This window comes from Puma concolor, chromosome B3 (genome assembly GCF_028749965.1).
Source record: "Puma concolor isolate L17-30 chromosome B3, mPumCon1.1.hap2, whole genome shotgun sequence".
Classification (NCBI taxonomy): Eukaryota; Metazoa; Chordata; class Mammalia; order Carnivora; family Felidae; genus Puma; species Puma concolor.
The window spans coordinates 71,346,326-71,371,523 of NC_141672.1; positions in this window are offsets into that span (position 1 = coordinate 71,346,326).

Below are 25,198 nucleotides of genomic sequence, written 5' to 3' on the forward strand. Positions count from 1 at the left end.
TATAAATTGTAGTCTAATACTTTGACTACAAGTTCTAGCATTCATATTTTAAAAATATTGTTTTATTAAAGGGGAAGAGTAATGTAAGAGTATTGACTTTCAAAAGAGGTTATTTCCCTGCTCAAATGGTCACAGAAAACCAAGCTGTGGGTCTCTAAAATTTATTTAGTTTTAAAATGGAACTTAGTTCATTAATGATGGAAGTCACAAAGGCCTTTTATTCTTGATTCTTTTTTTCTCTTCTCTTTTCAAAATCAATCAACTATAATTATATATCCATTGTTTTCCTGTTATCATTATACATGGACTTGAGTTAGGCATCCTTTTAGATTTCTCTCTTCTCCCTTAGCTAACAAATCTGTGTGTGTGTGTGTGTGTGTGTGTGTGTGTGTGTGTGTGTGTGTATGCAATGATAATTTTGGACACATAATGTATGCATTCAATGTATGTGTAAACATGTAGAATATATATATATATATATATATATATGAAATATGTAATTCACTACATTCTCACCACGAAAATTTTATATTTTATTCATAAAGCAATGATGGAGAAAGATACAAAACTACCATATAGAAATCAGATGTGTTTCTATGCATTAATAATGAGTTAGCAGAAAGAGAAATTAAGAAAACAATCCCATTTACAACTGAATCAAAAAGAATATATAGGAATAAACTTAACCAAGGAAGTGAAAACTGTACTCTGTAAACAGTACTCTGAAAACTGTAAGACTGATGAAAGAAACTTCAGACAACATAAATAAGTGGAAAGATATGTTATACTCATGGATTGGAAGAATGAATATTATTAAAGTATCCATATACCCAAAGCAATCTACAGATTCATTGCAATCTCTATTGAAATACCACTACTGTTTTTCACAGAACTAGAACAAATAATCCTAAAACTTGTAGGGAACCACAAAAGACTGCACATAGCCAAGGCAATCTTGAGAAGGAAGAACAAAGCTGTAGTATCATAATCCCCGATTTCCAAGATACACTAAAAAGCTACAGTAGTCAAAACAGTTTGGCACTGGCACATAGATAGACACATAGATCAATAGAACAGAATAGAGAGCTCAGATACATATCATGCTTATATGGTTAATTAATCTACCACAAAAGAGGCAAGAATATACAATGGGGGAAGACAGTCTTTTCAATAAATTATATTGGGAAAACTGGACAGCAACATGCAAAAGAACGAAACTGGACCACTTTCTTACACCATACACAAAAGTAAACTCAAAATGGATTAAAGACCTAAATTTAAGCTCAGTAAGAAGTATGTAAGAAACCATAAAACTTTTAGAAGAAAACAACGGCAATAAACACTTGGACATTAGTCTTGGCAACATTTTTTGTTATTTTTTTCATGTTTATTTTTTGAGAGAGACAGAGCACAAGCAAGAGAGGGACAGAGAGAGAGGGAGACAAAGAATCTGAAGCAGGCTCCAGGCTCTGAGATGTCAGCACAGACAGCTAGAATTCACAGACTGAGATCATGACCTGAGCCAAAGTCTGACTCTTAACTGACTGAGCCACCCAGGGATCCCTTAGCAATATATATATATATATATATATATATATATATATATATATATATATATATAGGATATCTGTATCCAATATATCCTTAGGCAAAGTATCCTCAGGCAAAGTTAACAAAAGTAAAAATAAACTACTGGGACTACATCAAACTAAAAAGCTTTTGAACAAAGAAATGATCTACTGAATGGGAGAAGGTACTGTAAATTTCTCCAATAAGGGTTTAATACCTAAAATATATAAAGAACTCGTATAACCCAACATCAAACAAACAATCTAATTTAAACATGGGCAGAGGACCTAACTACACCTTTTCCCAAAGAAGACATACAGATGGCCAAAACATGAAAAGATGCTCAACATCGCTAATCATCAGGGAAATGCAAATCAAAACTGCAGTAAAATATCACCTCACACTAGTCAGAGCTAGTCTCAAAAAGACAAGAAATATCAAGTAGTAGGAAGGATGTGAACAAGAGAACACTTGTGCATTGTGGGTGAGAATGTAAATCGGCACAGCTATCATGAAAAACTAAATGGAGATTCCTCAAAAAAATTAAAAATACAAATATCATATGACCCAATAATTCCACTTCCACATATTTACCCAAAGAAAACAAAAACACTGATTTGAAAATCAATTTGTATCCAAATATTTTTTGCAGCATTATTTATAATATCCAAGACAGAATAAATCTAAGTGTCCATTGATGGAGGGATGGATCAAGACAACTATGTATAAATACACACACACACACACAGAAATATTACTCAGCCATAAAAAAATAATGAAATCTTGCCATCTGCAACACGAATGGACCTGGAAGTATTAAGCTAAAATAAGTCAGTTAGAGAAAGACAAATACCCTACAATTTCACTTATAAGAAGTATCTAAAAATACAAGACAAACAAACAAACAAACAAACAAAGAAAATGGACTCACAAACTGGTTGTGGGCCAGGGGGTGAAGTAGGTAAAGAGATTAAGAAATACAAACATCCAATTATAAAAAACATGTCATAGAAATGAAAAGTACAGTATAGGGAATATAGTTAATAATATTGTAATAAGTTTTATGGTGACAGATGGCAACTAGTAGTGAATATTTCATAATATATTAAATGTTAAATGTTAAATCACTATGTTGTATACCTGAAATTAAGAGAAGATTCTATGTCAACTATATTTCAGTTAAAAATAGGAAAATAGGGGCGCCTGGGTGGCGCAGTCGGTTAAGCGTCCGACTTCAACCAGGTCACGATCTCACGGTCCGTGAGTTCGAGCCCCGCGTCGGGCTCTGGGCTGATGGCTCAGAGCCTGGAGCCTGTTTCCGATTCTGTGTCTCCCTCTCTCTCTGCCCCTCCCCCGTTCATGCTCTGTCTCTCTCTGTCCCAAAAATAAATAAACGTTGAAAAAAAAAATAGGAAAATAAAAAATAGCAAAAGGGATATAAGGAATTGCAGGATTTTAATATGTTTTCCTTTAATAGAAAATAACATAAAAATTTGGCATTACAAGTGACCTTAAAGGCATTGGTTTAAGTTAGATTTCATGCTAATTTTTAATAATAGCCATTATTCTGAAATAATTTTAGAGTTCTAAAAAAGCAAAGCAAAAATATCCCTAAGATTTCCTATATACTACTTTTCCAGGTTCTCCAAATGTTAACCATTGAGACATTTGTGTTATTACTCTTTATATAATCTTACTTTACCTGTAAATACTTCAAAATGAGTTTCCTAAAAGTAATGACATTCTCTTATACAACTATATATAATTATCAGACTCAGGAAATTAACTATGATGCAATATAAATCTCATTCAAATAGCACAATTATTTAATATCCTATTTTTTATAGCAAAAACAAAGACTTAATGGTTTAATCAGAATCCAGTCCAGAATCACATATGATAAACAGTTTTCAGGTCTTGTCATTCTCCTTTAATCTGGAACATTTCCTTAGGTATTCTTCATGACTTCAATACTTTTTAAAGAGTATAGATAGATAAGTCATTTTGTACAATGTCCCTCATTTTGCATTTGCCTGAAATGTCATCATGATTTGATATAGGTTAGGGATTTGGGGCAGAAATAGCACAGAAGTGATACTGTATCCTTCAAGGGACATATATCAAGAGGAGTATAATACTGATTTGTCCCCTTGCAGGTAATGTACATACTGTTCACTTCACTAAGTGCTGTCAGGCTTCTTTACTTTTCTCTTTGAATTAATAGGTAACTTACAGGGATAAACTCTGATAATATATAAAGATATTATTATGATATTTTTGCTTATTAACTGTAACATCCATGACGTTTGGGTGGCTCAGTCCATTAAGTGCCAGACTTTTCAGCTCAGGTCACGATCTCACTATTCATGGGATTGAGGCACTTTTATTGCAGACCCTACTTGGGATTCTCTCTCTCCCTCTCTATCTGCTCCTACCCCACTCACACACATGTGCTCGCTCTCAAAACAAATAAATAAATAAACAAACTTTTTAAAAATGTAACATCCATTGATGAATCTTGCCTAAAACAGGTATTGCTATGGCACTTTCTAAATAGTGACTTTTCTAATTCCATCATGCTCTCTACATTTATTATTTGAAATTAAACTTCAAGGAAGAGTTTTCCCTTCTTTTTTCATTTGTATGTATCAATCATGGAGTCATGACATATTATAGTTACAATCCTTCATACTACATTATGTGTTCCTTTGGCAAAATTGTCTCTGATTTGGCCAGTGGGGGCCCCTTCAAGCTTGCTCTAGTGTCCTTTTGGGAGGCTTCCATCATTTTCAAGGACTTCTTTATACCTTTAATAATATTGGAGCTTATCATGTACTACCTAAGCCTCAGAATTTTTAAAAAATATTTATTTATTTTTGAGAGAGAGAGAGAGAGCATGAGTGAATGAGGGGAAGAAAGAGAAGGAGACACAGAATCTGAAGCAGGCTCCATGCTCTGAGCTGTCAGCGCAGAGCCCATGGGGCTTGACCTCAGAAATGGTGAGATCAGGACCTGAGCCGAAGTCCAAAGCTTAACCGAATGAGCCACCCAGGTGCCCCTACTCAGAATTTCTTGAATACATCATGCCCTCTCTTATTTCTAATATCTTAAATTTCACAGCCCTCTTCTTGCCGGTCTTTCTTCCTCCTTATTTTTCCTTATACTGCCCACTCTCTACTCACCTAAATTCCACAAGCATTCAAACCTTAGTTAAATAATGCTTTTTTTTTTGGAAAACGCAAGCACCAACATTCCTTTAAACTAAATCAATAACTAAATAAATCACACTATATGTGATAACTTCAATCTATGTTCCTTTCATTGCATTTGGCAAATTGGCTTTATCTAAGTACATTGCTTTGCCCTAAACAGTAAACTCCTTGAGGGCAGGGACTGTCTGCTGTGCTCACCACTATATATATATGGAATTCTCAACAATTGAAAAATGGAACCATATGCAAAAGAAACTGAAAAAAACTAATGAGCACAGTTTATGTAGACCAGGAGTTAAAGGGACACAAAATGAACAAATTCAATATTGAAGACCTGTCATTATTTTTTTCCCATTTGGCTTTAACAACTTTTTTTTTTTGTAGATTTGAATTCAAGTTAGGCTCTATAAGGCACTTCGGGTTCACTGGTTAGACTAGAAAGGAAACAACATAGATTGACCCTATCAGTTCGCAAAGTAGCCAGGCTTTCACAGGCTTGATTTGAAGGATTCTGTAAAAAGCCCTTCCTCTACATTTACTTATTTGTTTGTTACTGCACAAAAGCTTGAAATCCACCTTGAGTGATTTATTTATGCATTAGTGAAGCCTGTTTGATAGAAATGACTCAGGTTACTTCAAAATTTGGTTGAGAAAGGTTATTATATAGGGGTATCTGGCTGGCTCAATTGGTAGAGTGTGTGACTCTTAATCTCAGAGTTGTGTGTTTGAGCCCCATGTTGGGTGTGGAGATTACAAAAAAAAAGTTTATTATATAGAAACTTGTAAAAGTTTAGGCAACAGGAAATTGAAGATCCTCTCTTATTTTATTTTTTTCCCTTATTTTAAAAATAGAAATGCCCCTGGGATAGGTAGCATATTTCATCTGTCACATCTTATCAAAAGTGAGTTTATTAGAGCAAGTACCAACCTATTGGGTAGAAAATATGCTGAATATGAAGAATTGCAAAATAAAGGCAAATTTATGTCAAATATATTTTATTGATATATGTACTGTGCAGTGCTTCTGTAGCAATGAGAGACTATTATATTATGTTCTTGGGACATGACCTCTTCCTTCAAATGACTGACTGCCAAAATGGAGATCTGAAAGGTCAAAAAGAAAAACGCATATAACACCACCCAGTGGTATGTGATATTAACAATGAAATTGCATTAGACTGAGGTCTACATCAGAATCAGAGTTTTCAAACCTTTGAACACTTTGTTCATTTCCATCCATATCCCCTAATATTCTAGAGCTTAGACTCTTTCCTTGTCTCCCACTTTATCCTTTATATCCTTTAGGCAGATTGTACTTATTCAATAAATATAATTTCAATAAATTATATATGTATTTATTTATGTATGCATATGTTTGTTTTGCTATAAGGAAACTTCCTAAAGACTAATGAAGTAACTAAAGTCTTTTTTGGGATAAGAATTCTCAGTGTTATTCCTTTAGTCAATTTAGACTTAAAGAGCCAGGAAAATAGATATTTTTATTAGTAATAAATTTTATTATTCCAGAGAAGATATTCGTTTGAGTAGAGTGATAAGTTTCTCAATATAATTACTTTTTAAATGGGGCGCCTGGGTGGCTGAGTCGGTTAAGCGGCCGACTTCGTCTCAGGTCATGATCTCCCGGTCCGTGAGTTCTAGCCCTCCGTCGGGCTCTGTGCTGACAGCTCTGAGCCTGGAGCCTGTTTCAGATTCTGTGTCTCCCTCTCTCTGACCCTCCCCTGTTCATGCTGTGTCTCTCCCTGTCTCAAAAATAAGTAAACGTTAAAAAAAAAAATTAAAATCTCCATGTATGTATTCCCTAACAATTTTTCAATGTTTATTCATTTCAAAATATTTAAATGTTAACTAGATTCCCCCTATTCTGCATGACTATTTCGAAATTCCAAAATATTAAATGAAATATTAGGAAATGCTGGAAATTATATTAATTTTCCATATACTTGCTACATTAAAAAATTTATGTTAATATCTATGAAAAACTTATAAACATTTTATTGTTTAAAAAATCTCCAGTGAAAACCATACCTCTTTGTAAAGAAACACTGATTTGTCTTTATGTAGTTATTTTGAATTTGGAAGAGCTGCATATGCAGTTGTCAGCAATTCAACATCTTCAGGTTGAACTTCATTTTATAATACATGCAACGTTGATAACCTTGGTAGCTAAGCTTTAATTTTTCTATTTTCTGCCTTTGTGATTTTAAGTTTTGGCCTAAAACTTTCTTCAATGCTCCAGCATACCTATTATTTCAATATATTATTTTTTATGTTCTCTAACAGAAGCAGTCATTTATGCAGAAGTAATAAATTGTAGTATTCTTACTGGCTGTTTCTGAGGAACTACTGGGAATACAACTGGGAAATTGTGTTACTTGAATTGAAAATACGGACTTTTCATTACAACTATTGCCATGGCAATAGGTGTTTATTTCTAATTGAGTATAACCAATTGTTGCTTGAAAACAGGCATATGACATTAATTAAATATTGTGTGCATAAATGTTCATGTAATCAAAGAAATATACAGAATTACATAAACAGTCATAAACAGCATTAGAAAGGCAGGTTGGAGATGGAGGGTGTGTGGGTTGAAAGTGAGATGAAAACAGTTAACAGATTTTTTTTTCAGAAACTTCCATGTCTTTTGACTTTGCTAAAAGAGCATATATTTATTTTTATTAAAAAGCTATAGAATTGAGTTCCATGTGGCTATTTTAAAGCATTGGGGTGAAGGAGAGTTTAAGAAATGCAGTCACATATTTACCATTTTGTGCCTCAAACATAATTCCCATCCACATATTTTTATTATTGTTGTAAAAGTCCGTTTGTTTTCAGCAAAATCACAGTTAAAGATATAATATTCAAACAAAAGCTCTGACTTAGAATTTTAAAAGAGGAATGTGTTTCTACATTTACACATTATCTTCCTAGGGCAGGGGTGGTATTTTGGTAAACATGAAGATACAGAAAATACGAAATCTGCAAAGTGTTTCCTTTTTAGTTTTAAACTCTATAGGTAATAACAAAGATCTTTGTTTTAAAAACTCTGTGGTGTATCACTGTACCTACCCTTAAATGGGTTACTAGATTACACCGTATAATTTTACATTATATTATTGATATATATTGCTTAAATATGAGACAATACTCTATAATTTTATACATAATTACTATAACATAATTGCCTTGTGACTCTACAATTTTCTCCACATTCAGTTCAATTTTATCCTTCCTTTTGAATACAAAATTTGGAACAGGCTTATGAAAAAATGTCACATTTAATTAACTAGACTTAAAATTTCAACTGCTTCTGCATGGGGACACAGACATTTTATCTTCAATATTCAAATGACTAAAAGTTCTTTGTAATCTTTACTTCTAAACACTAATAATGCAAACCTTGATTTTCCATCCTTCATAATTTTTCCATACTGCTCATTTTCAAAGTTTTATTAGGCTCAGGGAGTATGTAAACACTAAATTTTACTTATGTGTGTTTTATTTACTTTTATTTTTAACACACTAGGTTTGAATTATGACTCGTTACCATATTTGATCTATGTCTCATTAGTCCCTTTTATCTTTTTTAAGTATATGTTACTTTAGTACAAGTTTATATGAAATAATGTAAAAAAAACATTCTGTCATATAGTACAAAATGACTACAAAAGCCAACACATTTGTAATCTGCAAACCAAAGCAAATAAAAAGAGAACCGCTCTCCTGGAGAGTAAGTACAGTAATGCCCTGCTATTATTTTTCCTTGATAAAGTATTCACTAAACTCATAACAGACTTGCTAAGCAGCACAGAACTTTAAATCTCTGAAAGATTCTAAAGAGTAATTTAAAATCATGTAATTTTAATTTGTTTTCGTATTTACTGATGTTAAATCACAGAAGGTACAGCAACAGACAACTTACAGATTGGTTACCTACAATTAGAAGCCTGACTAAATGCTTGAAATTGAAACAAGAATTCTGCCATATGATTTATTAATATCCAGATGTACATATTACTGAATAACTTTTATTTAACACTTAATATGTAATAAGACCTGAGCCAGGCATGGAGGTCATGGTTATAAATGAGTAAAAACTTGCTCCTGCACTGATGCAAATAATGAAAGAGAAACTCAATTATCTCAGTGGGTAAAGTCTAAAACAATACAGGAGTTGGAATTGTCAATATTAAAATTTTGTTTATTACTTTGATGGATATATGAGTTTGAATGTACAAATTGGAAAGAGAAAAGGGTGAACAAAATAGTATAAACACATAAGGTGTCATGCCAGTAAATAGCAACAGTGAGAAAGAAATAACAAAAATCTTTCTTCTTTCTTACCTTTAAAAGCATTTCAAGGCCAAAAGATGAGTTACTGTGGATTAAGGTATTCCTGAGAGACTCAAAGTGAAGGGAGATAAATTCTACCTGTTTTCTGGATTTCTGTTTCTTTGCTCTTTTTGTTTGTTTGTTTTTTTAAAGAAAACCAAAAGAGGGGTTGAGTAAGAAAGAGAGAGGTACTGAATGACACATAAGTGTTCAAAATTATATCATCTGCAAAGGTGTAAATCTTGTTCCCATATAAAAGTAATTAAAACAACCTGAAGCACACTGAATTACAACACCCAAATATACATACAAATACATGTTTATGACATTTGGAAATCAAGAAAGCAGAAAGAGTAAAAGCACAAAATATAGAATAAAATTCAAAATTAATTAGGGAAGGAACAGGACAGGGATGTCCACTCTCACACTGTTATTTCACATAGTACTCGAAGTCCCAGCCACAGCAATCAGACAACACAAAGAAATAGAAGACATCCAAATTAGCAAGGAAGAAGTCAAACATTCACTCTGCAGATGATGTGATACCCTATTTAGAAAACCAAAATAAACTGTACCAAAAAATATTGATAGAACTGATACACAAATTCAGTAAAGTTTCAGGATACAAAGTCAATGTACAAAAATCTGTTACATTTCTATACATCAAAAAAGAAGCAGCAGAAAGAGAAATCAAATAATCAGTTCCATTTACAATTGCACCTAAAATCATAATATGTCTAGGAATAATCCTAACCAAAGAGGTGAAAGATCTGTACTCTGAAAACTATAAAATGCTGTTGAAAGACACTGAAGATGACACACAAAAAAGGGGAAAATATTCCATGCTTATGGACTGGAAGAACAAACATTGTTAAAATGTCTACATTACCCAAAGCAATCTGCACATTTAATGCAATCCCTATCAAAATACCAACAACATTTTTCACAGAGCTAGAATAAACAATCCTAAAATTTGTATGGAAACACGAAAGACCCCAAATAGCCAAAGAAAACTTGAAAAAGAAAAGCAAAGCTGGAGGCATCACAATTCCAGATTAAAGGATATATTACAAAGTTGTAGTTATCAAGACAGTATAGTACTGGCACAAAAATAGAAGTATAGAAGGAAAAAACAGAATAGCAGACCGAGAAATGAACCCACACCTGTTTGGTCAATTAATCTTCAACAAAGCAGAAAAGAATATCCAATGGAAAAAAGACTGTCTCTTCAACAAATGATGTTTGGAAATCTGGACAGGAACATGCAAAAGAATGAAACTGGACCACTTTGTTACACTAGACACAAAAATGCATTCAAAATGTACTAAAGACCTAAATGTGAGACTTGAAACCATTAAAATCCTAGAGTAGAACACAGGCAGTAACATCTTTTCACTTTGGCTATAGTAACTTCTTACTAAATAGGTCTCCTGAGGCAAAGGAAACAAAATCAAAAATAAACTATTGGGATTTCATCAAAATAAAAAGGCTTTTGCAGAGCAAAGGAAACAGTCAACAAAACTAAAAGGCAACCTATGGAATGGAAGAAGATATTTGCAAATGACATATTGGATAAACGGTTAGTATCCAAACTCTACAAAAGAACTTATCAAACTCAACACTCAAAAAAATAACCCAAGTAAAAAATGGACAGAAGAGATGAATAGACATTTTTCCAAAGAAGACATCCAGATGGCCAACCAACATATGAAAAAATGCTCATCACTCATCATCAGGGAAATACAAATCAAAACTACAATGAGATATCACCTCACACCTGTCAGAAAGGCTAAAATCAACAATATAAGAAATAACAGGTGCTCGCAAGGATGAGAAAGGGGAACCTTCTTGCACTGTTGGTGAGAATGCAAACTGGTGCAACCACTGTGGAAAACAGTATGCAATTTCCTCAAAAAGTTAAAAATAGGACTACCCTAGGTCTGGCAATTGCACTCCTAGGTATTTTCCCAAAAGATAACAAAAATACTAATTTGGAGGGATACATGCACCCCGATATTTATAGCAGCATTATCCACAACAGCAAATTATGGAAAGATCCTAAATGTCCATCGACTGACGAATGGATAAAGAAGATGTGGTTTGTGTGTGTGTGTGTAACACAATGGAATATTAGCCATAAAAAAAAGAAAGAAATCTTGCCATTTTCAATGACATGGATAGAACTAAAGAATGTTATGCTAAAATACCATATGATTTCACTCCTATGTGAAATTTAGGACACAAATGAACACGGGGGAATGACGAAAGGAAAACCAAGAAACAGACTCTTAACTATAGAGAACTGATGGTTACCAGAGGGAGGGTGGGCTAGGGGCTGGGTGAAATAGGTGATGGGGATTAAAGAAAACACTTGTTATGAGCACAGGGTGTTATATGGAAGTGCTGAATCACTAAATTATACACCTGAAACTAATATTACACTTTATGTTTCCTAACTGGAATTTAAATAAAAGCTTGGGGAAAAAAACGAAGAAAAATACATATCAACAAGCAAAAAAAAACAAAAAAGAAAGAAACAAAAAGAGAGAGAGAGAGAAGAAAGAAAGAAAGAAAGAAAGAAAGAAAGAAAGAAAGAAAGAAAGAAAGAAAGAAAGAAAATTAAATGCTCAGAAAGAATTTTAACAGCATTACATAAAAAATAACCACATACTGGAAGAAAAATATAATGTTATTTTATTTATGCCCTAATGCATCAAAGAAAAATGGTGAGAATTAAGAGTACAGAATGAATTTATTGCATACATACCTTTTATATTAGGGTAATATGACAAAGAGAAATCATTATGCTAACGGTGTATTTTAAGAAAAATCTGAGTATGTAATCGGCAAAGTCAAAATTCTCAAAGGAGTAAATTATGAAGCCAGATGAGAAATTAGAGTAAATCAAGAGGACCAGATTGCATTTATCAGAACATCCTAAGAGAATTAAACTGTGAAGTCATGGACAAAGTCATAGAAAAAATGTCTTTGTCTTGACAAAGTTGAAAATATTGGTATTTATTAAAGATTAGAAAGCAATATATCACTTTGTCTTTAGAAAGGATTAAAGTTATTGTCCTTGAAGTTCTGAAAAAAAAATTAATTATTTTTTTAAATTCATTTTTTTAAAAAACAGAATGCCATGTAACTTTGCTCTTAATGTTGGTATAAGTTTTCATATGGTTTTCTCATTCACCCATGTCTTCAATAACATTTACTTAGTACATTTTATGTTCCAGAAAAACATAATGCTCTGCATTGGCACAACTAGAATGGACAAATGATGAGGACCATTAAGATGCTCACAATCTATGAGTGAATATAAAGCAGACTACTTACAATAATGGTTAAGTGCTATAATTAGAATTGCCATAAATATAAGTACCCAGGTGAAACATTTTCATTAAAATGGCAGAGGAAATAATAATTATAGAATTAAACTCTTTACTTTCTACTAGAGTTACAAATACTACAAAACTCAACAAAATTTTTGACAGAAAAGAATAAATCTAAAGGTAGTTTAATTAACAATGGCTTGAAGGAAATATTGTAATTAACAGCAGCATCAAAATCACAATGGTTTTCAAGTGTTCATTTTGGGTAAAAGGACCTACATACACTTTTTACTTTAAGGTTATTTGCATGGCACTGTAAATTAACCTTAGCATGGCAAGAATCTAGCAAAAATAGAATGAAGCCAAAAACATCGAGTAACCAAATAGGAAACACATTACAAAATCTGTTCACTAGACCTGTGTTTGTTGCCTGTAGGCCTTAGAAAAAGGGTATGAAATAGGAGCATGTCTCCGAAATCTGAATTGTCAGTTAAACCAGCGCATTAAAAGTGAATGTGAATAATCTCAAATAGAAGTCAGTATCAAGAAGACATCCAAAAATGCAGGTGAGGACTCTGCAGTTAAGCAAGAACTACAATGAACAAGAACTGATCAATACAACCAAGGGTATAATTTGGCATTACAAAAGGCAGGCAAGGTACCAGTCAGGGAGGCGTTAGCAGGACAACAACCAGAATATATGTCCTTATATATTCAAGTATTTACTGAGCAAGCATTCTATGAAAGACACTTTATATATACTACTATTATGTAAATGTTTGAGTTTTAGTCCTTGCTTGTTATGGAATTACCTGCTGAAATACAGCTTTAAAAAACAAACACACTATCAACAAAAACCATGACTATACTTTTCTAGTTTGATCTGTTTAAAGTTTTACAAATTCCAGACTAAGAGTAGGTTTGGTTCTCTTTGTCCAGTGGCCCAGTCTACTGTTTTAGCTCCTACTGTGGGGGTGGGAGGGAGGAGGACGAAGGGAGGAGGGTATGTGTATTTCTAAATGGGGTCCAACATCCTTATTGGAAAACGGGACTGAGATATAAACAAATAAATCCAACTTTTCTGGATTCCTGAGGTTACACTCTAATTTTTTTCAATACTGGAGATATTTATTCTATGTTCCCAAAGAATTTGCAGATATATTCATTATATAATTTGTCACATACTTTTCTACTTAAGCTAAATTTGTAATACCTTTTTATGCAAATTATCATTTTTGTTTTCTTCAAAGCTCTAAAGGTTATAGTGTATTAGATATGTTTGGCTATAATAAATGTTTAATGAATAAGAAAAAAATAACTCTAATACCAATAACTGTTATGAAAACCATATACCTTCATTTGGGCAGGGAGGGAGCCAGGATTTTTAGTATAAAGTATTTGAATACACTAACCATTTATGAGCACGGTGTTGGGTATTGTTGACTCCTACTATAGATTTTCAGGTTATATCCTTTTTAGTCAATACTATTCAATACTGAATAACACTAGAGCCAAGAATCTAAGAGAAAAAGTTGTCACATGTTTTATTTTATTAATATGTTAGAGAGACAGTGAAGCATTTGGTGCTGAATTTGGCAAGGTAGAGAAATAATTGCCAAAATACATGGTAAATTTTAAAGATATGAAGGAGCCACAGTTCACTGGCCATTGCTAATGTCAAGATTAATGGCTGTGAAAAGTTTTTTTAAAGGAGTTTTGTTCCATGATTATGTATCTATCTATCTACCTATCTATCATCTATCTATCATCTCTATGTATCTATGAGGTTCCAGAGAATTAAGATGTTCTTATGATTAGAAATAAATCCAAAGACCTTATCACAGGAGACTAAAGTCTCTGACTTTAAGAGACTCCTAAAGTTTAAACTTCTTATCTTAAACTCCTAAAGTTTAAGTCTCCTTAAACTTTAAAGGAGACTTAAAAATACCATTCCTCCTACTCTGCTAATTTCATCTCTTGTTAACACTTTCTTCCACCATTTTGTTCCAGCTACAGCAAACAAAGAGCTTCTTCATGCTCCTTATCGAGATAAGATCATTTTTATTTCACTAGCATGACTAACTGTTCCCTTTGCCTGAAGCACTCTTGTCCAGATCTGCACACAACTAGACTTAGCTCATTAATCAGTTCTCAGTTCAAATGTCATCTCTTCAAAGAAGTCTGAGCTAACTAAAGATGACTCTCCTTTCCTTCTCTCTCTTTCCAGTCACCCTCTCCAAAATCTTTCATACCACTCCTCACACTCTAAAACAATCTAATTTATGCATCCGCTTACACACTTATCTCTCTCTTCCAATACAGGGAGCTTGTTTTGATTGCTGTTGCTTTCAGATGTTTCTGCAATGTGCTTAATAGTGCCTGAGACATAACTGATGCTCAAAACCTAATTGTTGAATAAATGAATAAATGTGGTGAGTAAATAACCATATTGCTTCTTTATATGAATGTGTCCTCACAAGGTACATTATTAACTTGAACTTTGTCGTTTTGTGTTGTAAGGAATTTTCTATGCAGCTTGGTATCTCCTAATTGCTATGCATACCTAAAAAATAAATGAGCAGAAAAAAAACTCAATGAGTTGATGCCTTGAATATTAATGCCTTATTGCACCCAAAATGTAGATCCTAAGGTCCTAGCATAATATAAACTAAGCCAGAATTAAAAAAAAACAAAATTCACAGTTCTAGACTTCAAGTTATATTACAAAGCAGTAGTAATTAAACTAGTATGGTATTACCATAAGAACAGACACATAAATCAATGAACTAGAATAAAAAAACATAAATAAATTCACAATTCTATGGCCAATTAATCTTTGACAATGGAGTAATGGACACACAGTGGGGAAAAAGTCTCTTCAGCAAGTGGTGCTGGAAAAATTAGACAGCAACATGCACAGGAATTAAAATGGACCACTTTCATTCACCATACACAAAAGTAAATTCCAAATGGATTAAAAACTTAAATGTGAGACTGGAAACATTAAAATCCTTGAAGAAAGCACAGGTAGCAATTTCTCTGACACTGTCAGTAGCAATATTTTTTCTAGATATGTCTCCTGAGACAAGGGAAATAAGCAAAAATAAAGTATTGGGATTAAATGAAAATAAAAAGCTTCTGCACAGCAAAGGAAACAATCAACAAAACTGAAAGGCAACCTATGGGATAGGAGAAGATATTTGCAAATGACGTATCAGATACAGGGTTAGTATCCAAAATATATAAAGAAATGATACAACTCAACACCCCAAAAAAATCCAATTAAAAATGGGAAGAAGACATGAATAGACATTTCTTCAAAGAAGACCAGCTGGCCAACAGGCACATGAAAAGATGCTCAATATAACTCATCATCAGGGAAATGCAAATCAAAACTACAATGAGATAGGGTGCCTGAGTGTCTCAGTTAGTTGAGCATCTGACTCTTGATTTTAGCTCAGGTCATGATCTCATGGTCATGAGATAGAGCCTGACATTGGGCTCCACGCTTAGCATGGATTCTCTCTCTCCCTCTCACTCTGCCCCTCCCCTGTTTGTGTGTGCATGTGCACTCTCTCTCTCAAAATAAATAAACTTAAAAAAAACTGCAATGAGATATCACTTTATACCTGTCAGAATGGCTAAAATCAAAAACACAAGAAGCAACAATTGTTGGCAAGGATGTGAAGGAAAAGGAATTCTAGTGCATTGTTGGTGAGAATGCAAACTGGTGCAGCCACTGCAGAAAATTGTATGGAGATTCCTCAAAAAATTGAAAAAAAGAACTATCCTATGATCTGGTAATTACACTACTGGGTATTTACCCCCCAATTATAAAAATAGTAATTCCCTATGTTTATTGCAGTATTATTTATATTAGCAAAACTATGGAAGCAGCCCAAGTTTCCATCAAATGATGAATGGAAAAAGAAGATGTAGCATGTATATACAACGGAGTATAATTCCTCCACAAAAATGAATGAAATCTTCCCATTTGCAACAACATGGATAGAGCTACAGAGTAAGTCCAAATCACTCATATGGAATTTACAAAACAAAACAAGCAAAGGAGAGGAAGAGAGAGAGGGCGAAAAAGAGACAAGCCAAGAGACAGACTCTTAACTCTAGAGAACAAACTGATGGTTACCAAAGGGGAGGTGGATGGAGAGATAGGTGAAATAGGTGATGGGGACCGAAGAGTACACTTATCATGATCAGAAGAATAAAATAAAGATGGATTTTTTTTTTTTTTGGTGACAGTGTTAGAAAAGTTGAATGACTTATGGCTCAAGAAATATTATAGGAATAATAATGTATCTAGATCTAACTCTCAACTGTATAAACTTTCTTAAGAGTTTACAAATGATAATTTCCCAGTCCTATGGTATCTGCCCTTTCTGTATGTAAGAAACAGCTCTCTATGGAGAAAAAATTACAGGATACACCAGCTGCATTATTTCATCCCTTTGTGAAATCTTCTCTTTGTGAGGTTTTATCATATTAAATTTCCAACAATATAATGGAAGAACCTGTCTGTCCTCATAATCTAAGCACTTTCCAAAGCCTCCACCTCCTAAGACCATTATCTTTTGGGGTTAATATTTCAATATAAGAATTTTGAGGGGGACACAAACATTCAAACTATAACAGCCAGATACCATTGTTATCTCCTCCTTATAAATAGGAAAGTTGAAATGCAGAGAAATTAAGTAAATTACCAAAGGTCAAACAGTTGTTAAGTGGCAGACTGGAGATTTGAACCCGTAAAGTCTAACTCAGGGTTTTAACTTTCAACCAGGATAGTTCAGGGAATAGATTGGGTATTAGCTAAGAAAGAGTTCAGTAACACGGCATAGATGTAAATGGATTCTTCTATCCTTCTACAGTTGTTACTCTATGTACATTAATTGAGATCTGGGTTGAGAGTTTTACTCAATCTGCTAGAATCTTTTAAGTATATATGGCAATCACACATTTACCATACCATGCCATACATACATACCATATCTTTAAGTGCTGCATAGGATTTAAAACCGAACTTTTTGCCAAGGCTGATCCTTTGGTTCTAAGGAGGGAGAGTATTTGGATGATAATCAGTAACATAGTTCTTAAATGACTGATTCATCCCATAAAGTAGTTATACTGAACTTTAATGCTTTATAAATGTACAGTGTGAGCTATACCATCAAGTAGTTACAAGTTAAAATAGGAGCTTTACTATATTTATTAAAAGGACAGTGTATTAAAATTTTAAACAGCATAAAATTAAAAAAAAACTTACTAAATATCATTTATATTGCTCAGCTGATCTTAATAAATGATTATTGCATTAGAGTATATTTAATAGTAATATGCTATCCTAAATGCTCTTAAAGAGAAAATATTTATTAAATCTACTGATATTTGGAAAATGTCTATGAATCTTGATTTAAGGTATGTGGTAAACACACAAATGCTTATGGTAAATAAATAAATCCATATGCATATGTCTATATAGGGAGGACACAAGAGCTGGTAAGATCTCGTTCCTTATTTTAAATATTTACATCTTCATATGAGAAAGGCAATTCATATTGGATTATCTCTATATGCAGAATGAAGAGAATGGCAACACAGAAACAACTGCTAGCAAAAAGTAAAAAAAGAGAAAAAAAGAAAGTCAAACATAGTGATTTACAACTATCTCATTAGGATTAATGGCACTACCATGTATTCAGAGGTAGTCCTAGATAAAATATCACATTCATTTGATGTATTTGATAATTATTCATATTTACTACACTTTTATAACTGGTGATAAGCATTTTCTTGAATTGTTTGATTGTCTCCTATCACAAGTTATTCATTAGAACATAAATCTAAACCACAGACTTAATACGATTTACATTGCAATATCATAACACAACACAAACCTTTTTTTTCCCCTGGAGGGAACCAGTTTATGAGCATTGAATTATAATTTTGAATCATAGTTAGAATGCTGCTTATCCTAAAACATTTATTCTTCTATTGTTTTACTATTGGTTTATTAGCAATTCTTAGAATAAATTAAATGGTGGCATTATAAGCTGTAAATAAAGCTACATTATTTGAATAGGCTGTCGTTTTCCTAACGAAGAAAAAAAAAGTAAGTAGTGTTTGCTATGTACTGTTTTTCATTACTACAGGTGCAAAGGAGTTTCATTAAATTATTTGGATGATAACCCACATCATAGTTCCTAACTATCTAACTTCCACTTAGAAAAAAGAGTAAATACTCATTACACTTGTTCAGATTTGAACAAAAGGCAAAAGGACAATGCAATAATCTAATACAAGCAACATGGATTAGTATGATAATAGAAAGTATAGATGCAAAGGTTCTATGCCAATACAGCTACTCAAAATATGTGAAAAACTTGTAATTATTATATTCTAGTCTCAGACAAATTTCGAGAAGAAGAATATTATGAATAAATTTTCCACTTTGGTATCTGCCTTTGCAGAGAAAATAGATTCTCAGTGTGCCTATTCAAATATTTTATCTTGGTTTCAGTCTTTTTCCTACTTTCTTTAGGACTAGCATTCCAGTCCTAATTCAATCATTGGTCTTGTCAAAGTATGCCCTTCATTGCAATCTGTCAGTCATTCAACATTTCACACTTAAAAAAAAAACTTACACATGGTAAACAATATTTTAGGTGCCAGGGATACAGCTAAAAACAGGGTCCTGGTTTATAAGTTTACATGAAATTGGGTGTTGTGTAAATCAGTAATATCAGATTATTGTAAATATTATATTCAATATTAAATAGCCTATGTATCAGGATTTTATTTTAAATTGACTGACCAGGTAGAGGAAATAACATGATAGCTATGGTCACAACAGTAAGGATGCAGCCAATAAGGATCAAAGTAAAGGATTTTGCGGGTAAAGAGTACAGCTTGTTCAAAGGAATTTAAGATAGAAACTATGTATGTTCATGAAATTAGAAAAGGAAGAATAAAAATCACATTGAATCTGTGTATAGTGGTACAGTATAGGTAAGAGAAAGAGTGTGCACAGATTGGAAAGGTCCCAATTATTCTCTTAGGATTATATTTATTATTATATTTATTTTGTACAGAAGTGTGATTGTTGTTTTTTAAATGTAAGTCTCTTGTGCTGAGAACAAATTGTAAAGAGGTGGGCAAGAGGGGAATCAGGAAATCAAGTAGGAAACAATTGCTTTGCTTTATGCAAAAGATAAATGTAGGGTTTTTTAATTTTTTTCTTTTAATTTTTTAATGTTTATTAAAAAAAATGTTTAATGTTTATTTATTTTTGAGAGAGACAGAGACAGAGTGTGAGCAGATCAGAGGCAGAGAGAAAGAGACAGAATCCAGAGCAGGCTCCAGGCTCTGAGCAAGCGATCAGCACAAAGCCTGACGCGGGGCTCGAACTCACAAACCGTGAGATCATGACCTGAGCTGAAGTTGGACGCTTAACCAACTGAGCCACCCACAGGACCTGATGTTTATTTATTTTTGAGAGAGAGGCACAGAGCGTGAATGGGGAAGGGGCAGAGAGACAGAGAGAGACAGTATCCAAAGCAGGCTCCAGGCTCTGAACTGTCAGCACAAAATCTAACCCCGGACTCTCTAGAACTCACAAACAGTGAGATCTTGACCTGAGGCAAAGTCAGATGCTTAACTGTCTAAGCCACCCAGGTGCCCCACGACAAATGTACTTTTGACTAAATAGCAGAGGTAGAGAAGAAAGAAATATAAACTGGATGGAGTTAGGAAAACAAAGCAAATAAGGATCATGACCACATTTTTGTTTGAGTGGGACTATAACATTTTCTTTTGTAAAAAAATTTTTTTTTCAACGTTTATTTATTTTTGGGACAGAGAGAGACAGAGCATGAACGGGGGAGGGGCAGAGAGAGAGGGAGACACAGAATCGGAAACAGGCTCCAGGCTCTGAGCCATCAGCCCAGAGCCCAACGCGGGGCTCGAACTCACGGACCGCGAGATCGTGACCTGGCTGAAGTCGGACGCTTAACCAACTGCGCCACCCAGGCGCCCCTAAGAGAGATATAGACATGAAAAGAATAAGTCAACAGTTCTCTTTAAAACATGCTAAACTTGAGGTGAATATGAGACAACAAAACGATATGGTCTAGTATATAGCTGGATATATGAACCTGTAATTCAAGGGGGAAATCAGAGCCAAAGATACAAATTTGAGAATCAGCCTTCTCCCTTATTCCTCAGCTGGTGGTGCATCTTACACCAATTTCCACGTTTAGCTTTGAATTAAGTTGATCTTTTCAACAATTACATTCTCTTCTTTGCCAACACTGCCATAATCACAATAGTTTGGTAATTAGTTTGACATCTGACAGTGTAAGCCCTCCAGTTTTTGCCTTTTTCAAAACCATCTCTGCTATTTTGCTCCTTTGCAGTTTCATGCCAATTTTAGAATTAGCTTGTCCTTCTACAAATTTACTGTACAAGTTTTGCACATTTTAAAAGTATTCTTAGGTATTTGCTATATTTGATATTAAAATTACATATTTTATAAACATATACATGGAAAGAATGTATATATAAACTATCATTTTAGTTGCTATAGTCCTTTACTAAAACATGTTTAAGAAAATTTGTTAGGGGCACCTGGGTGCCTCGGTCAGTCAAGTGTCCGACTTCTTTTTTTTTTTTTTTAAATTTTTTTTTTTCAACATTTATTTATTTTTGGGACAGAGAGAGACAGAGCATGAACGGGGGAGGGGCAGAGAGAGAGGGAGACACAGAATCGGAAACAGGCTCCAGGCTCTGAGCCATCAGCCCAGAGCCCGACGTGGGGCTCGAACTCACGGACCGCGAGATCGTGACCTGGCTGAAGTCGGACGCTTAACCGACTGCGCCACCCAGGCGCCCCTCAAGTGTCCGACTTCTGTTCAGGTCATAATCTCCTGGTTCCTGAGTTTGAATCCTGCATTGGGTTCCATGCTGAGAGCTCAGAGCCTGGGGCCTGCTTCAGATTCTGTGTCTTCCTCTCTCTCTGACCCTCCCCTGCTCATGTTCTCTCTCTCTCTCTCTCAAAAATAAATATTATTTTAAGAAAACTTGTTAAAAAAACAAACAAAAAGTTAGATCCTAAAGCATGCAGCAAAGGTATTCAGGCAGTGACATCATTTTATCATGGTTGACCCCCTTCTTTCATTGAGTAAAACCCAGTATCAGGCTTGATTTGTGTGGTGGCAGAAGCTGGATATTCATATACTTCAAATGAAACTTAAAAACTGCAGTCTCATTACAGACAATTCACAAAATACAAGTAGGTAAATTCTTATATTTTCATCCATCAAAGACAGTAACACTTAACTGCATTTGTTTCCAATGTGAGATTTTCTACTTATTTCTTGTATTTCTTCTGAGGTATTTCTACATAGTTCTATCACTACCAAAGTAAAAAATGTTTCCAACTTATGTATGAATATGCTAATTTACCTATTGAACTTAAGGGTAAATACTTTAAAAATCTATCTAGGAATATAGACTGATTCACTAGGAAAGGAAACAAAAATGGAAACATCCCTCAATTTTACATATTTGCCTGAATTATACATCTAATCTCAACTCACAGTTGTCATGTCATGTATATGTATGGCACTTCACCCAAAAAATCCCCAAACCCCCATATTTTTAGATATCCCATCCATTATCCATGACTATGTCAAGACATTCATTTTCATGTTAAGCAGGTATGACATATTATCTAGAGAATCAAAGAAGAGAAATGTTAAACTTTTTGAGTGACAGTGAATGTCAGATCAGGAACCAAACAAATTTAGAACCTAAAACTATAAGAAATTAGGTGGTTAGTTGAAAGGGGTATTCTCTGGGGGAGGTGGGGGGGGGCGGGGAGCAGTACCACTTCAGACTTTTGCCTATATTCCAACCACCCTGCCACTGGCTGATTGCCTTGATGCCTGTCATCTGGTTTTCATCTCTCCCCCATTAGTGTACAGAGTAGATTAAAATCAGGCAAGATTCCATTTGGATTTGGTTGCACCAGTTTATTCACTGTGGAGATAGAATAGTAAAGACTTGGTAACAATATTGACACAACATGGGAAGTTTTACATCTTTGATTGGATTTCAGCCATTACAGCAACAACCTCCATCACTGTGTTATAAATTTTGGATGCAGCTATCTAACAGAAGGCTAACAGAGATTATGAAGAGACAACTGTTTGGCTCATTATAAAGTCAGATGTGTTCTTTGGCATTTGAGTGGACAGCAGAGACTTTGACATTAACACATGGCTCATTAGGAATGAATTTGAGCTTGGCCTTTTGCTGCACTTAAAACAAAATATCTAGTATAGAAAAGTAACTCCTTGAAAATGCCGATACGATGTCTTAAACATACATAGCTGTAATTTAAAATGAAGGCACCGTTCCTCTAGGCATTTGCCATTAAGAGCACAGTGCGTGTCTTAAAATTGTGAAGAAAACAATAAAACAGCACAAGATCATGTTCCTTTTATCTTTCTTGTTCTTAGTGACAAATACACTGACTTTTCCTGTTCCTCCTAACTGTTTGTCATGTTCTAGAAGAGGCGGTCTTGTAGTTTCATGATAGGGTCATGTTTACAGCATTACATAGTAGTTAATGGTCAGTTACCACTTTTATGATAAATTTGATTTTGCAACTCAGCTGATTCAATTTTCAGCAAGCTGAAACTTGAAACATGAAGCAATATACTACCTTGAACTTACAAAGCAAAATGCTCTTTGATGTTAAGGCAGCTTAGCAATGTGTATTTAAAGCAGTATGTACACCATTAGCCCAAAGTGTTGGACAGTGTTTATCAGTTTTGCTTTCTTCTTTTTTATTTACAATTTTTTTCTAACACTTATTCATTTTTGAAATACAGAGCATGAATGGGGGAGGGAGACACAGAATCTGAAACAGGCTCCAGGCTCTGAGCTGTCAGCCCAGAGCCCAATGTGGGGCTTGAACTCATGGACCACAAGATCATGACCTGAGCCGACGACGGACGCTTAACTGAATGAGCCACCCAGGAATCCCTGTTTTGCATTCTTCTAACTGTATCATTTTTGTTGTTTCAAATACCTTCAATGTTCTACAATGAATTAGAGTATTTTATCCTAAAATAATTTGAATATCATTTTCATTTAATTTTGAGCAAGTCTATGTTATAATCCGTTTTGCTGCTCTGAGAACTTCAAATTGTAAACAAATAAACGCTGCTTTCATAATTTATGTATATCAAAAATATGCACCAAGTCAATTGAGAGAAGTGTGTCTGCCAGTCCTGTCAGTTATGATGAAAATTACAGATTCCTCACACCTTGAGGAATGTTTGTAGAAGCAAATATGATGCTCAAGAAAAGAGCAAATCTATCAAATATTTCATGGACAACATGACATGACTAAAAGCTTCAGAACGGAAGTAATGCTGAAGTGCACAAAATGGGTTCACATATTTTTAAACCTTGAAGATTTTAAATGATTAAAAAAAAAAAGGTAGTAGAAAAGTCCACAAAGCAGATAACAGATAAAATGAATTTTTTTAAGAATAGTTTTGAGACTTAAACCAGCATCCACAACCCCCTCTTCTGCTGCTTATTACTCACAGGGCCTCAAATAAGGCATATTTCATACTGCAGGTGATGGAACATTCTGGTAGGGAGAGGTGGACTAAGAATACGGCAGAATTCCTAAAGGGCCTCTCTGTCTTGTGTTTAACTGAATATACCCTATATTCATTTTTCTATTCCTTCATGGTTCCTCATACGTAGGAAGCCCTTACATAGATATTTTTAAGTAACTCAACACCTTTTAAATGATTTTACATTTAGGGGTGCCTGGGGGGATCAGTCGTTTGAGCATCCAACTCTTGATTTCAGCTCAGGTCATGATCCCAGGGTCATGGGATTAAGCCCCTCGTCTGGCTCCACCCTCAGCATGGAGCCTGCTTACGGTTCTCTCTCTCTCCCTCCCTCTCTCAGCCCTTCTCCCCACTCATGCTATCTCTTTCTAAAATATAAATAAACACACACACAAACAAATAAATAATGTTTGCACAAGTTTTTTTCAAAAAAAAATATATGGTTGAGTCTGAGTAAATATAATCCCAGAATGTGAAATTAATATAACTACATAGTTGATAGCACTTTGGTGCACTTAAATTTTTCCAATTACCCTTCCCTTAAAGAGTAAAAGATAAGTCAATAGTTTATAGATAAAGAATACATATGTCACCTATGTGGCACTAAGGAAAATGGAGTCCTCACCTAAAACAGCCTTTTCACATTTCCCAGGGATTGCCCAGATTTTCTTCATGAGAGCCTGTGAACTCACTACTGCAACACATGATCTAACATATCGGTAGGACTTTACAAACAGCTTTAAATTCACTGCACTCCTTACCTAGCCCCCTCCTGATCTTCAGCTCCCAAAATGCACATAATGTGTCTTCTAATAAGTTTCAGGGAAAAAAAATCTTGTTTATCCCATAGTTCCCCAAGGCTTGTATAAGCAAGCTAAGTGACTCTAAAAATGATCCGGGATTAAACACACATGTGAATCTTGGGAATTGTAAAGTTTTTCAAATCATTATTATTGTACAACAGTTTATTGTACCTAGGTTTGCCACTATATGCATTCTCTTATTTATCCCCAGTTCAACTCATTAATACTCCAAAGTCTGAGATGAAGAGAATGACAAC